The following is a 16,239-nucleotide window of genomic DNA, read 5'->3' on the forward strand; positions in this document are numbered from 1 at the left end:
TAATAATAAAAACCTTCATTTAAAAACTGCATTTTGTGTTTACTTGTGTTATCTTTGTCTAATATTTAAATTTGTTTGATGATCTGAAACATTTCAGTGTGACAAACATGCAAAAAAATAAGAAATCAGGAAGGGGGCAAACACTTTTCACACCACTGTACAGCATAAAGTTTTCAACAGAAAACACTCGGTTTTGAATCCCGATCACTGCTGAGGGACAATCTTTATTCAATTAAGAATATTTTCTTAATTAGTTGTATACTCTTTAGACTTTTAAATTGAAACTGTGTATTACAGCATTTTAATCATTATATATTAAAAAGTTGGTATATTTTATGAAAGCAGGATTGCTCAGTTGAACATAAGTACACAACCTACCACCTTTATTATAAATATTTTAATTATGCAGAAATATTTTATGCATCAAAGTCTTTACCGAAGATATTGCTAATAGTATTAATAATGAATGACCTTGGACAAGCTGTAAACTCAAAGTATTACCCTGGTCAACATTCTTTGTCAGCATTTCATTGATTCGATCACGCATTCGTTTCCAATCATACAAAGTAAGTCTTGAGAATCTCCGATTCACCATGCCTTCCACATGCTCATAAAAGATATGAATTTAGGAACATAAACATATTACTGTATGTAAACTGTACTGTATATGGCTGGTCTTGGTAGTTTAAAGAAAAAAATACACACCAGTATTCCATTTCTCCCTTAACATTTTAAGCAACAAAGTCTTACATATGGTTATTTCGGAAATGTTTTTACATGCTCCTTCTGACCATATTATTGTATGTTTATATACTTTGTGAAAAGTGATCGTTTTAACCTTTTCTGCGAATATGCTCGTTATCAGAGTAAACAAAAGCATACTTTTAGAATTTGATTAATAGGAAATATAATATAGATTCGCATATCTAAATAAATTAATAATGGTATAACTATATCCATGTACTGTTGCATGTTGTACTGACTTATAACCCTGAGGTCGGGTGTTCAAGCCCAGCTGTCGCCATGAGTTTTCTTTTAACAAATCAACATTTCTTTGAAAAACTAAAACAGCAAATATTATTGGCATTATATTGACATTTTTTATATTTCTAAATGTCACAACATGTTCATACTGTATGTACACAGCAGTACCACAGGGTGTAGGGCGAAAATCCACGTGAGCCCGAAAGCCCTACATTAAGGTTGTGCATTCACCTGGCACTGCATGGTTTTCGCATCTCTATCTCTCTCTGCAGGAGTGCTGGCTGTGCCAAATTTCACTCCACAAAGTCTGAGTCTTTGTGTCTACATTGTTTGTAAACAAACCGGTTTTACAGGTATTTTCAAAGTAGAATAGGGCAAGTCTTCCAATGAATGACAGTCCACCTTCCCCGCACTGACAAATGTTTTCTTAGAAAACAGATTCACAACGCGAAGCTGTGTCAATCTTCTGTGTAAAAAAAATCGGTTTGAACACCATGGGTGCTGTTTTTAAGACAGTGCTGTGTATATAGTTGACCCTTACCTGAATGAAAACAGGACATAACACAAGGGTTTCAGAAATCAAACAGAGCTTTATTCCTGTGCTTACAGTCTGGGTAATTGGAGGCTGCGCTGTTATGCTTCCTATGGTGATACACAGGTTTTTCGCACAAAGCCGTATTGAGCAGTATTTCTCGCGTTGTGAATGTGTGTACACAGCGGTCCTCCCGGGTTCCAGTTAGTGCGTAATTACACATTGATGAAAAACTGGAGGTTTAAAAAAAGAGAATTAGCTCACTGATAGTTTTATGTGGAGGCTGTGAACATTTTCACAAGTCGTGGTCTTTAAAATGCATTTGGTTTGAAGGCTTTCTGTGTTTCCCTTGCGAAGATATGAACAAAAGAATATTCGAGTATAAAAAAATGGCTTAAAAACAACATAGTGAAGGCTGTGAAAACAGTCACAATATACTTTGTACACACAGTGGGAGTTTTCATAACTCTAGGAGGTTTCATGAAAAAGCTACAGGTGTGTCAAAGTCATTTTCGAACTTCAAGCCAACTTTACCCCAGTGTGGGCACCACATTGTAATCGCAATCGCATGCTACTTCGTTTTACACCAGGGGAAGACAGGAGAATGTGATTGGACTGTATCTGTATGGAATGTGTGTTGTGTTTTCAAAATTAAAGTGTTTAAAATGTATAATTAAAAAGTAAAAAAAACTTGCAGCTCACTCAAAGATTCTAAGATGATCACAAGGAAATGTATTGCATGTCTAATGGTCTAACAAAAACTACAGTATGCTTAAGAGTTGTTTTTATTTTGCAGCACAGCCAGCCAGCCGAACCACACAGACACCAGCTAGCCTTCTAGAGCGCTACAATTACACTCAACCACATCACAGATCACAGATCAGTCCCAGTGTATGAGATATTGCTGTTTGATCTTTAAGCTCTCTATTAATATAACTACCGAGTGGTATTAAATGCAACTTTTTTGTATTTTTTCTAAAATTAATTTAAAAAATAAAAATAATTACACTCTAATCTTTCCACGTTTGATCCCATGAGGAAGTAGTATACACTCCTGCTTTGTTTATCGATGGTATGAAAAATAAATCTAAATAGTGAGAAACCTGTGCTTAAAGTGAATTAAAGGACTTAGAATGCAAAGATAACGATTTACATTGCATTGTCAGATTGTGAATCAATAAAGGCATTTAATTAAACACGCATTTGCGATTTTAATCAAAACAGGGAAAATGGGGTTAGACCATTAGACATGCAATACACTTCCTCGTAATCATCTTAGAATCGTTTGAGTAAGCTGCAAGTTTTTTTTTTATACATAGTATTCAGAAATACAATCGAGAATAGTTTTGTGGTGTATGCATAGATTAAACTTTTCTAAAATGTATAACAAAATTAAAGAAAATTAAAATCTGTAATCTATGGTTATTTGTAAATACCACTGTACAATACTGAGCTCCACGCTTCCTCCCTCTCTGTGCCACCTCCCCCTCTAATGCAGTGCAGTGGGTGGCACGTTGTTTTCAGAGCCTCTGATTGGGGAAAAAAGACCTGCTGATCTGTTCTACATACCAGGAAGACAACAGAATATGATTTTTTCTATTCTAAACGTGTGGTATTTTTATGAAATTTGTGTATTTTAAATGTTTAATTAAGAAGAAAAAACCTTACAGCATACACAGAGATTCTAAGCTGATCACGAGGAAGAATAGTCACCCGTTTTTCATGCATAAAAAGTGGTTATTAACTATCGAAACCTGTTTTTATAGCTCGTGCAATGTCTAAGCAGGAACACATCATTATATCTCGTTTTTGATTTATTTTTTAAAAATCGTTTGCCCACCCTAATTTTAAAGACCTCTACTTTAGACCTCTACTACCTGTACATTAAACTATACACACAATACTGCTGACAGCAGGAAATTTCCTATTCTTTACTCAGCAGCTTATTAAAAACAGCACCCATGGTGTTCAAACCGATTTTGTTTTACACAGAAGACTGACACAGCTTCGCGCTGTGAATGTGTTTTTCTAAGAAAACATTTGTCAGTGCGTGGAAGATGGACTGTCTTTCATTGGAAGACTTGCCCTGTTCTACTTTGAATATACCTGTGAAACCGGTTTGTTTACAAACAATATAGACATAGAGACTCAGACTTTGTGGAGTGAAATTTGGCACAGCCAGCCTTACACCCTGCGGTACTGGTGTGTACATACAGTACGAACATGTTGTGATATTTAGAAATATAAAAAATATCAATATAATGCCAATAATATTTGCTGTTTTAGTTTTTCAAAGAAATGTTGATTTGTTAAAAGAAAACTCATGGCGACAGCTGGGTTTGAACACCCGACCTCAGGGTTATAAGTGAAACAGCAATACACATGAAACAGCAATACACATATCAATGGAAAGTCATATACTATTGTTTGTGCAACAGTACATGAATATAGTTAATCCGTTATTAATTTATTTAGATAAGCGAATCCATATTATATTCCCTATTAATCCAATTCTAAAAGTATGCTTTTGTTTAATCCGATAACGACTGTATTAGCAGAAAAGGTTAAAACGATCAATTTTCACAAAGTATATAAACGTACAGTAATATGGTCAGAAGGAGCACGTAAAAACGTTTCGAAATAACCACATGTAAGACTTTGATATTTTAAATGTTAAGGGAGAAATGGGATACTGGTGTGTATTTTTTCTTTAAAATACCAATACCAGCAATATACAGTTTACATAATATGTTTATGTTCCTAAATTAATATCTTTATGACCTTCAGATGCGTTATACTCCTCTTCTTTTTATGCTCAGCTACTAAAATTTCCCTTTAGTTGTAAAATTCCATTCAATACAAAGCGGATTAAAACATGCACAGTAAAGAGATTAAATGATTAAATCTTTCCACTACCGACCAATGCACCACGAGTGCCCCTGTCGGTCATTTTGGCCAGCCAATCACATACCGTGGTACGCCGCGGTGGCTTGTGGGTAGACGCATGCAGTACGGGTCTGTACCGCGAACTTTGAATGGCTGCATCTGTATATAGCTGGTAGACATAATTTGGGGTACAGATGAAGCCATTCAAAATGCGCGGGCGATACTGCATTATTTTGCGGTGCGCTTTACGCAGTCTACCGCGAGTTACCGGTAAATACCGCTAGTTACCATAAATTCTCCTATAATACCGCAATTAAAATAATAGTATCCGGAATTTCCGCAAGGTGGAGCTAATAAAGCTCAACCTCTCATGTTTGAGCTGTCGCCATCAAAGTCTTTAACGAAGATATTACTAATAGTATTAATAATGAATGACCTTGGACAAGCTGTAAACTCAAAGTATTGCCCTGGTCCACATTCTTTTTTTCATTGACCGTCTTTGTAAAAGTAACACCACGGCATTTCGCAATCACGCATTTGTTTCCAATCATGCAAAGTACAGTAATTTTTGAGAATCGATTCACTATGCCTTTCACATGCTCATAAAAGAGATTGATTTAGGAACATAAACATATTACCGTATGCAAAATGTACTGTATACAGTATGTATATGTATATTTAATGTCTTAACTGTGCCCTTTTAAGTATTGAATATTTATATGGAATTTTACCACTGAAGGGAAATCTTAGTACCTGAGCATAAAATGAATAGGAGCATACTGTAACACGTGTGAAGGCCATAAACGATATTAATTTTGGAACTTAAACATACAGTATATGGCTGGTCTCGGTACTTTAAAGAAAACATACACACCAGTATTCCATTTCTCCCTAAACATTTTAAGCATCGAAGTCTTTAACTAACGTGATACCGGAGTCAACAAGCAAACTTTTAGAATTTGATTAAAAGGGAATATAATATGGAATCGCGTATCTAAAGAAATTAATAACGATATAATTATATTCATGTTGCAAAAAAACTGCAACGGACATAAAAACTCCCTTGCTTTTAACAGAGCGTTCCATAATTTCTAACTACGAAAATTATTTAAACTGCGACACATATCATTCAACCAGAGCTCGAAATATCACAAGGATCCCCAAGAGCACAGCAAAGACTGTATTAAAAGAATCGCGTATCTAAAGAAATTAATAAGATATAATTATATTCATGTACTGCGACAGGGCTGTGTAGGGCTGTTTTGCCTCTCTCTTCATGTGACTTCCCTTGTACCCCACTGGTCTACGTGCCTGATTACCAACTCACGGGTTGTGTGTTCAAATCCAGCTGGTGCTGTGACTTTTCTTTTAACAAACATTTCTTCGAAAAAATAGAATAGCAATATTATGGACAATCAATTGACTTTTATATTTCAAAATATCACAACATGATCGAATCTAAGTCATTTTTGATAACAATGAATAGTCACCTTCTTCCCTTCTGACAACGGTCCCTGCTTCTGCTTCCTGCTTCTATTGTGTGTGTGTGTGTGTGTGTGTGTGTGTGTGTGTGTGTGTGGGGGGGATCCCTTCAGATCTCCCTTCAGATTTAAAAGGTTATTAATTATATCTTCAGTGACGCATCTTACCAGTGCAGCTGATCTTTTGCTGCCTGGGTGGGTCAACTATCACAAAGCTTTAGAGAACCTAACATTTGTATTATCAACAAATTGTAAATTTGTAATAGAGTACATTTTTATAGAGAAATGGAGGCTGGACAGTATGCGTTACAATATAAACATTTATATTGATTTAAATCGCGTTTTGATTTAAATCACAAACGCGTGTTTAATTATATGTGTTTTTTTTAATCATAATCAGACAAATGCAACATAAATTGATACAGTATCTTTGTCTTCTAAGTATCTTAATAAACTTTCAGCATAGCTTTCTCCCCGTTTAGATTTATTTTTCTTGGGATTTTGGGATCAAACGTGGAAGGATTAGATTGTAATCCTTTTTATTTTTCAAATACGTTTTAGAAAAGTGTAATCTATACCTGCCCAGACTGTACGCCCGCTTCACTGTGGGACAGCCGCACTGGTCGGCGGCCTTCCTAAACCCCACCCTGACCACTTTCACTCCTGTCCTGCTCTTCCCCGCGCACCCCAGCCGGGCGCTCTTCGGCCTCTGCCCGGGACAAATGTATATTTAGATATTTACACCCGGCACGGCACCAAGGGAGCGTCTGCATTTATAACTTAGTTTTTAAAATTAGTCAAGCAATATGAAGCATCTCCTTTTACTTTTAAGTCCCTTAAATACATTGAGCACAGCTTTCTCACCACTTAGATTACTTTTTGATACCATCCTTACACAAAGCAGAAACTTCTTGTATTTTACAATGACATACAGTACAAGTGGAAAGATTACAGATTTTAATCGTTTTTAATTTTGTTACGTTATACGTTTTAGGAACGTTTCATCTATACAAACACCACAATACTATTCTCGATTGTATTTCTGAATGTTATGTTACACCTACAGTAGTTCACTACTTTAAATACATCCAAGTAAGAAAGTTAGGTGTAGCACTTTAGATCTTTTTTTCTGAACCAGGGAAAATCTGATCATGTTTCTCTATAACAATAATAAAAAACTTTATTTTACATATCACCTTTAAAAGTGGTATCTCAAAGCAATACAGTAGATGTAAACCACAGATTACAAAGTAAATACCCAGACAAACACAAACGCGTTTATAATAAAATGCTTTTATTCATCCAGCAGAGAGAGACACACACACAGGTTTTCATTGACAAAAATTAATTGTTTTTTTACATTTCTCTTGTCTAACAGGAATGTTTTGTTTGTGGACAGACTGTCCACAAACGTGAGACTGTCTTTCTCAGACTCACAGACCCGAATGTCCCCCGCCCCGGTCAACAATCCTAGGAAGAACACAAAACAGCCTGTTAATAAAATTGTTACAATTTTGTTCGGTCAGTTCTTCCTCCCAGAATTTATAGATCGCATCGATCAGTTCCTGCTTTGTGACGGGCTTAGCAGTTTTCCGAACGTAGTCTTTCAGCGAATGCCAAACCATCTCTATCGGATTTAGATCTGGGGATTCGGCTGGAGTTTTCACCCAGTTCACTCCTTCTACTACAAGCCTCGCCCTTGCTGCTGTGTGTTTCGGATCATTGTCTTGAAAGAGACGGTGCCTTGATCCAAAGTGCTACCTGATATATGGGGCGGCATGCTGTGTGACCAGGACTTCCTCGAAGAATTCACGGTCCATAATTCCTTCGAAGAAGTGGTCCCGGGCCTCTTCTAGATATACCCCCCCAGACGTGAACCTTCAGTGGATGTTTGGGCTTTGGCTTGTCCACATATCTCCCCTTTTTGCAAAATGACATTGTTGAAAACTGTTCCAGAGCCACTGTTGTTTCATCGGTGAAAAGTACATCCAGAAATGCCTCCCCCTGTTCAATCCATTGGAGTGCTTGTTTGAGTCTTTCCTCTTTGTTTTTTAGCCTTATCATGGGGAATGTGTTGGTTTTTCTGTATCTCCATCCAAGCCTCCTGTGGTCAGCCCATAGCCGTCTTTGGACTTGCATCGCCGGTAGCTCATCATTTTCATCAGTCAGTTTGTCGATAGCTCAAAAAAAAGAGATCAACAGTTAGTTTTAAAAATAATGTGCGTAGTTGTATTTACATGCAATAAAAGTATTTTTAGAAAGTTATTTACCTTTGAATTGTCCTCGGTTTAGATTCTCTTTGCCTCCTCTCCCCTTTATAATGTCGTCTCACTGTGCTTTCAGAAACGAAGATGTCCGTCGAAGCCAAATGCTGGACAATGTCCCGTGTTGACTTCCCGTTTCTTTTCATCTTCATTATTTGGTGTGAGAGAGTCTTCGTGATTTTGGCCATAGTCCGTCTCCTTACCAAAGTGATACAGTGGTGCAGCTTGAATTCTGTACCTATATACTGTATGGTATGGTACAGATAAAACTTACACCATACCGATGAGCTAATACCAGGACACCAGGAAATGTGTCTGATGCATTAGCAAGTTAAAACAATTGCGTCGAAAACCTGGGCGTAACAGCTGTCCCTTTTTCTGATCACTCACTCTCTGGATACATGTCTCACCTGTCCTGTTCTTTGTTTTCCTAATTTGCTGATTATGCCTGCTGCGATCCACTCCTACCCTCACACCTAAAGAAGACTATTTTAAATTTCTTGGCGTGGTTCATTGTGCAGTTAACCCTTGTATGTGCTGTCCTTAAGGTGATATCACATAAAGGTTATACTGCTATTTAATTGGATACGCGATTAAAAAAAAATAAAGAAAATTTTGAATCCCCCGGCGGAACACATTCCATAAGAATCAGCGCTTTTATATATCGCCTTTAAAGGTGGCTTCTCAAAACGCTTTACAGGATTAAAACAACAATAACAGCAACAACAACAATATTTTATTTAATTGCACTTTGAAAACCAAGTAATAACTTAACTATATGTGCAAACGTTTTATGATATGTCGCTGTTGTGAATGTCTGTGGAGTGTATCTTATTTGCCTGTCTGTCCTGGCTCTCTCGCTCGCCCTCCCCCCCTCTCTCCCTCAATTCAATTCAATTTAAGGTGCTTTATTAGCATGACAGATGGGTACAATCAGTGTTGGGTATTTACTTTGCTTTGAGATTCCACTTTTAAAGGTGATATATAAAATCAAGGCTTTAACTTGCTTTAACTCCGCAAGTCTGAGTTCCCGTGTCTGTCCTATCTGAACCCGAAAGTATTACAATATGTATCTTTATAGCAGGTGGTGTACAACTTTTTAGCATAGATTACACTTTTATAAAATGTATTTAAAAAATAAAAACGATTACAATCTAATCTTTCCACGTTTGATCCCAAGATCCCAAGAAAAATAAATCTAAACGGGGAGAAAGTTATGCTGAAAGTTTATTAAGATACTTAGAAGACAAAGATATCAATTTATGTTGCATTTGTCTGATTGTGAATAAAAAAACACATATATTTAAACACGCGTTTACGATTTAAATCAAAATGCGATTTAAATCAATATAAATGTTTATATTGTAACGCATAGGTGACTATTCATTGTTATTAAAATGACTTAAATTCGCTCATGTTGTGATATTTAGAAATCTAAATTTGTTTGGTGCGAGTGAGGTTTTATTTAATCTCTGACCAAGGGAAACGTTTAATTTTTTCAAAGAAATGTTTGTTAAAAAAAAAAGTCATGGCTCCAGTGGGATTTGATCACAGAGCATGTGACATGGGAGTCAGGAACCTAACCCACAGCACCACTGGCAAGGTCACATGGAGGGTGCTGAAAAAGCACTACAGAAACATTATCAACAGACAATGTGCGGCGTGTACTATTCTTGTGTTGCGGTACATGAATATAATTATATCGATATTAATTTCTTTAGATACGCGATTCCATATTATATTCCCTTTTAATCAAATTCTAAAAGTATGCTTGTTGACTCCGGTATCTCGTTAGTTAAAGACCGATGCTTAAAATGTTTAGGGAGAAATGGAATACTGGTGTGTATTTTTTCTTTAAAGTACCAAGACCAGCCATATACTGTATGTTTATGTTCCAAAATTAATATCGTTTATGGCCTTCACACGCGTTACAGTATGCTCCTATTCTTTTTATGCTCAGCTACTAAGATTTCCCTTCAGTGGTAAAATTCCATATAAATATTCAATACTAAAACGGGCACAGTAAAGACGTTTACTGTAAATCTTTCTACAACAGACCAACGGACCACGAGTGCCCCTGTCGGTCAACCAATCACGTACCGCGGTACCGCGCGTCATCGTGCGTCACAATGCGCTACGCCGTAGCCAATTACCTCCGGTACGTGTCTGTACCGCGCACTTTGAATGGCTGCATCTGTATGTCCCAAAACCCCTAATCCTTTCCTCTCAGACTATACTTTTGTAATATACAGCAGGTGTGGAGGTAGCACTGTTGTATAAAGGGTATTGGGACACCCTCGCATGACATCACTTGTTGGTTACTGCTCACGCTCCATACGCTCTCTGTTGTTGCTACTTTTATTTGCAGTGGCTAAGGGCAGTAATTCTCTCTATTTATTTAAAGCTTTATACAATTAAATACATGGGAACATAACGTTCATTTTTGTTGAGGGGGCATGATTTACAATGAGTAAAGCTTTATGTAAACTTCGTACCTACATATGAATCTAGTGCAGCCTAATGAAATGTGTTTTATGTAAAATGAGTTTTAAAACTGAAAAAAAAAATACATTTGAATATTTTCTTCTCCGTGTCATCTTCACTCTGTTTTGATAGATTAGCTCATGAAATGTTACAATTTTGTATGGAATTTTGGGTAATATCTTTCCGTGAAGTCTGGTCTGATGTGGAGTTAAAAAAAGTACATAAAGGGCTCATTGGGTGCACTCATGAACACCCCTGTGAAACAAAAATTAGAAATGGGACATCCTAAGCTCTTGCAGACCTTTATGGGAATGTACAGTAGTTCAAGTAGGTAGCTGCGTCAGCATGCATAGGCTGCAAAGGAACATGTAAAGGTTTCTACCATGTGGAAAAGAGAAGAAAAGAAACACAACGTTTCGGCTATGGAGCCTTCCACACCCAAAGAAGAAACCCATTTGACACCCGAAGAAGGCTTCTTTTTCTTCTCTTTTCAGAATGGAACAAATCTTTACTTGTTCTTTTATGGGAATGGCCATATGAAGACTGCGAGTATGGATATTGGGACACGGCCTTGGTCAATGCCGTGAGGATTTTGAATACTTGAATCACTGTTAGTTATTTTTTTTAGGCTGTAAATACAGTACATCTGATTAATCTCAGCACCAATAATGCATAATAATCTAAATGTGTTCTTACAATTTTAAAATAACAGCCTTTCTCACATTGTCTTGAAGGTAAAAATAGTGTCAATATATGATATGATGTTCTACATACATATATAATTAATTTGGGGTTTTCAATATGAAAATCTTATCATCTGAAATTATTATTATTACATTAGTCTGACTATATCTGAGAAAACATAGTGTATGGATATTGTAGTATTTTTAAGATATGTAATACAATCAGTTTTGTCCCAAGTAGTTCTTTAATGTCTTTAATTGTCTATTTACCATGAGGATAGAGGAGGGATGTGTCTGTCTGTATTTGGAGATCATATATGTCATATATTTCACTTTCCTCTTCACCACTTCCTACAAAAACATCCTTGCTACAATGTGAGGCATCATGACGAGAGAGAAACTTAGTGCTGACAATCCCTCAAATGGCTGTACAAGCTGAACTGGAACAAAGTCTGCACACAGGGTAGTGACTGCTCAGTCAGGGCGAGGTAATCACTGAAACCCACAGCATTGAGCTGAACTGTGACAATGTCTGTGCACAGGGTAGTGACTGCTCAGTCAGGGCGGGGCAATCACTGAAACCCACTACCTTCATTAGTGCTCCACTTGAGCTGGTTTGTGCCGATGAAAGTAGCATTTGTGCTTTTGTTACTGAGATATAGTGCCTTGTTTTTTAGGGTAATCACATGACTGTCTACAAGAAAGTTTACAGTTACTATCACACTCTGTACTTTTAATTACTGGATGTAAACAATGGGTGCAGTGTGTTTTCGGAGTCCGGTGGGGTGAGTGTTTTACATTTCAATATAGTGCCTTCCTTTTTTATAAGATCATAACAACCAGATCTCTTAATTGTGATATTTGATTTGACCCCAGCATTTAGAGTTGAAATGATTTCTGATATATTTTCTGCATCTCCAGCAAAGACCTCTTTAAAATTAGTAAGCTTAATTTGTCATGATTGTTATCATGATTGTTACACATGTGAGTAAAACCTGAAAAATATTGTTACAGTTGTGAATGCATATTACAATTATGATTCAAAAGAAGATCACACCAAAACAAACTGCACCATTGTTTTAATCAAATGGGTTTTCTCATTTGTGCTGTTTGTAGGGGGACCATCTTCACAGAGCTTACTTTCCCTGAAGAGTACAGCAATCATTTTCTGACTCTTAAATCCACTGACCACTACTTGAGGGTATCCTCAGCTATCTGACAGCCACATAGGAATGTAATAGCAACATCATTGCCAGCAGCTGCTCCTCTTAATAGTGGCACCTAAAGATACAGCCATTCAAAATGGGTGGGGTATTTCACGGTATACCACGGTGGGCATGTCGCATCAAAACACAGTATCACGCGGTGTATTGCGTCATTTGACGTCATGCCGGAAAGTATCTGGAATCACCTTGTAAAACTACCAGGAGGAGCCAATAAAGCTTAACCTCTCATGTACAGCATTTGAGCTTTTAAATTTAAACTGTGTATTACAGCATGTTAATCATCAGTCGTTAAAAAGTTGGTATATTTTATGAAAGCAAGATTGCTCAGTTAGACAAAAGTACACAACCTACCTTTATCATAAATATTTTAATTATGCAGAAATATTTTATGCATCAAAGCCTTTTCCGAAGATATTACTAATAGTATTAATAATGAATGACTTTGGACAAGCTGTAAACTCAAAGTATTACGCTGGTCAACATTCTTTCTAACCGTCATTTTAAACGAAAATACTTTTATTTTTTTCTTTGACAAAAACCACGGCATTTCGTTGATCTAACTAACGAGGACAGGACATTAGCTAGCCAATACGATAAAGGAATGACTTTTTTGGCTAATTTCTTTAGCACATTTGTACAAGCACTTGGAATCTGTCCAAGCCCTACTTTGTCAGGCATTTTCTTTTACTGTAACGGACATAAAAACTCCCTTGCTTTTAACAGAGCGTTTCATAATTTCTAACTACGAAAATTATTTAAACTGTTACACTTATCATTCAACCAGAGCTCAAAATATCACAAGGATCCTCAAGAGCACAACAAAGACTCTATTAAAAGATACTTGTATCAGATACATGAGAAGCTTTTTTATCTATGCTTTCTTTTCCGTATACCAGATATTATGGTACCACTTCAGAAGGGTGTCAGCCAGTCAGATTCCAGGAATCGGTACTTTAAAGAAAAAATACACACCAGTATTCCATTTCTCCCTAAACATTTTAAGCATTGAAGTCTTTAACTAACGTGAAATAGCGTGTAAAAAAGTGGTAGTTTTAAGCTTTTCTGCTAATATAATATGGAATCGCATATCTAAAGAAATTAATAATGATATAATTATATTTCTGTACTGTGACAGGGCTGTGTAGGGCTGTTTCACCTCTCCTCATGCGACTTCCTCAGTAGCCTGCTGGTCTACGTGCCGGACTAGTAACCCACAGGTTGTGTGTTCAAATCCAGCCGGTGCCGTGACTGTTCTTTTAACAAACATTTCTTTGAAAAAATAGAATAACAATATTATGGACAATTAATTGACTTTTTATATTTCTAAATATCACAACATGATCGAATTTAAGTCATTTTTAATAACAATGAATAGTTTCCTTCTGACAACGGTCCTTGCTTCTGCTTCCTGCTTCTATCGTGTGTGTGTGTGTGTGTGTGTGTGTGTGTGTGTGTGTGTTTGTGTGTTGGTTGGGGGGGGGGTGATCCCTTTAGATCTCCCTTCAGATTTAAAAGGTTATTAATCATATCTTCGGTGTTGCATCTTCGCAGTGTAGCTGATCTTTTGCTGCCTGGGTAAACTATCACAAAGCTTTAAAGAACTTAACATTTCTATTATCAACAAATTGTAAATACGACGTTTACATTGGTATTATTAATTTTTCACTTGGGTGTATGGAGGATTGTCTGCTGTCAGTGAGAGTAGACCCCCCCTCTAAGGCTGCGCAAACGATCTTTTAAATTTTTATAGACAAATGGAGGCTGTACAGTATGCGCTACAATATAAACATTTATATTGATTTAAATCGCGTTTTGATTTAAATCGCAAACGCGTGTTTAATTATATGTGTTTTTTGATTCACAATCAGACAAATGCAACATAAATTGATATCTTTGTCTTCTAAGTATCTTAATAAAGTCTCAGCATAGCTTTCTCCCCATTTAGATTTATTTTTCTTGGGATTTTGGGATCAAACCTGGAAAGATTAGAGTGTAATTGTTTTTCTTTTTTAAATATATTTTAGAAAAGTGTAATCTATACTAAAAAGCTGTACACCAAATGCTATATAGATATATATTGTAATACTTTTGGGTTCGGATAAGACGGACACTAGAACTCAGACTTGCGGAGTCAAAGCTGCCTTTATTTTTGTTCTCCGTCACCACCTGCCAGCCTGGCTCTCCCGCTCCTCGAACCAGAGACAGAAAGCCCCCGGCCGCCAGCAGCGCGAGCCAACATACCACCCGCGCATCCGAGAGAGAGAGAGAGAGAGAGAGAGAGAGAGAGAGAGAGAGAGAGAGAGAGAGAGAGAGAGAGAGAGAGAGAGAGAGAGAGAGAGAGAGAGAGAGAGAGAGAGAGAGACCCAGGGATGCAGAAGCAGGGAACTATTTACAAGGAAAATGGCTACCTCACCAGATTGCATGCCCGCTTCACTGTGGGACAGCCGTACTGGTCACCGGCCTTCCTAAACCCTGCCCTGACCACTTTCACTCCTCTCCTGCCCCTCCCCGCGCACCCCAGCCGGGTGCTCTTCGGCCTCTGCGAATGCGCTACAGTATGTTTAGATATTTAGACCCGGCACGGCACCGAGAGAGCGTCTGCATTTATAACTTAGTTTTTAAAATCAGGCAAGCAATATGAAGCATCTCTTTTTACTTTTAAGTCCCTTGATTATCATTAAGCACAGCTTTCTCACCACTTAGACTACTTTTTGATACCATCCTTAGACAAAGCAGAAACTTGTTGTACTTTCTAATGACATACAAGTGGAAAGATTACAGATTTTAATCGTCTTTAATTTTGTTACGTTATACATTTTAGAAACGTTTCATCTGTACAAACACCACAAAACTATTCTCGATTGTATTTCTGAATGTTATGTTACACTTAGTTCACTGTTTTAAATACATCTAATTAAGAAAGTTAGGTGTTAGCATAAACTATTAAAGAAAAAATAGGGTAAAATATAATTCAAAATATTTTGCTAACAATGTTAACTGTTTATAAATAATAAAATGTATTAACTAAGGAGTAGGATGGCACAGTTATTAGTATGCTTTTTGTTTTGTTCCTTTTTCATAAATACAACAGTAGTACCTGATGTCTCAGTGGCTTTCAAAATTAAATTATGCATGCAAAACTGTGAACTAGAAAGATAACTAAGATATCCATCCATTTCTAATGGTGGCAAAGTGGTTAGCATTGCTATCTTGCAGCATTGGGGTCCTAGGTTCAATTCCTGTGTGTGTGGGATTTGCATGTTCTCTCTGGGTTACATGGTTTTTCTCCATTTGTGTGATATGACTCCCTCTCGCACTCCAAAACATACTGGTAAGTTAATTGGTTTATGGGAAAACTGGCCCTGGTGTGTGTGTGTTTGTGTCTGTCTGTCCTGTGATGGACTGGCGCTATGTCCAGGGTGTATTCTGCCTTGTGTCTGTTGCTTACTGGGATAGGCTCCAAATCCTCTGTACTGGATAAAGAGATTAGAAAATGGATGGAAGTAAAGGCACTGTGTGGATGGAACTATACACAGTGTTAGAAACCCACTATGAAATGGCCCCATTCCTTCAATTAATGTGCATCCAACACACAGTTCAATGCTAGCAACTACACAAAATCTAAAATACAATCCTCATTTCAGTATCTATGTAAACATACAGTCTGTTATTTAAAAAGTTATTTAAAAAGTCTGTTAT

The 16,239-nt window shown here is 37.0% G+C and overlaps 1 protein-coding gene across 1 annotated transcript in view; it reads left to right on the forward strand.

Annotated features, from left to right (window-relative positions):
- Positions 1 to 16,239, forward strand: part of gabra2a (gamma-aminobutyric acid type A receptor subunit alpha2a) — a 322,305-nt gene that overhangs the window by 105,310 nt on the left and 200,756 nt on the right. The window lies entirely within an intron of this gene.

This window comes from Atractosteus spatula, chromosome 1, assembly GCF_055471065.1.
Source record: "Atractosteus spatula isolate fAtrSpa1 chromosome 1, fAtrSpa1.hap1, whole genome shotgun sequence".
Classification (NCBI taxonomy): Eukaryota; Metazoa; Chordata; class Actinopteri; order Semionotiformes; family Lepisosteidae; genus Atractosteus; species Atractosteus spatula.